The sequence below is a fragment of the Schistocerca cancellata genome, chromosome 1 (genome assembly GCF_023864275.1).
Source record: "Schistocerca cancellata isolate TAMUIC-IGC-003103 chromosome 1, iqSchCanc2.1, whole genome shotgun sequence".
NCBI classification, from domain to species: Eukaryota; Metazoa; Arthropoda; class Insecta; order Orthoptera; family Acrididae; genus Schistocerca; species Schistocerca cancellata.
The window spans coordinates 1,213,901,892-1,213,902,807 of record NC_064626.1 but is presented as its reverse complement, the minus strand read 5'-3'; the positions used below and the strand labels follow the sequence as shown (position 1 = coordinate 1,213,902,807).

Genomic DNA, 916 nt, shown 5'->3' with positions numbered 1-916 from the left:
AAAGTCGCATATACATGTATCTCATACATGTGCCGATACAAATGGCAGTGTAAACGCACCTTAAGAACAACATGAAACAGTGACTGCCATATACCGTATTTCATTAATTTACGTCGTTTTCTTAGCGAACGATATAGAATGACATGGACTGTAGTAAAAATGGTATTGTTGCAATAGTTATGATTAGGAGTGAGAATTGGACTGTTAGTATTGAAACACTTGTGGAATAAACAATGTGTGCAATATATATATATATATATATATATATATATATATATATATATATATATATATATTCGGGCAACGGCCTTGCCGCAGTGGATACACCGGTTCCCTTCAGATCACCGAAGTTAAGCGCTGTCGGCCGTGGGCGGCACTTGGATGGTTGACCATCCGGGCCACCATGCGCTGTTGCCATTTTTTGGGGTGCACTCAGCCTCGTGATGCCAATTGAGGAGCTACTCGACAGAATAGTAGCGACTCTGGTCAAAGAAAACCGTCATAACGACCGGGAGAGCGGTGTGATGACCACACGCCCCTCCTAGCGGCATGGATGACACGGCGGTCGGATGGTCCCGATGGGCCATTTGTGGCCTGAAGACGGAGTGTTTCTGAATGACTGAGTGTAAATAATTCCCAAAATGTTCTAAAATTTAGCTGAAATGAATAATAATCAAACAATATTGTAGCGAACAGTGACATGGATACTAGGTACACGATCACAGATTTAACCTTTCGATGATACCCTGTGTGTGAGTTCTATACCTCAGCTAAGTAGAGTGCAGTTGCCGTAATTAAACATTGCACCCGTTAACGTCCATTCAAATACAGGGTTATTACAAATGATTGAAGCGATTTCACAGCTCTACAATAACTTTATTATTTGAGATATTTTCACAATGCTTTGCACACACAT

At 41.0% G+C, this 916-nt stretch overlaps 1 pseudogene; it reads left to right on the top strand.

Moving 5' to 3' along the window:
- Nucleotides 1-299: 299 nt before the first annotated feature.
- LOC126102895 (5S ribosomal RNA) lies at nt 300-417 on the top strand (annotated as a pseudogene).
- Nucleotides 418-916: the final 499 nt, after the last annotated feature.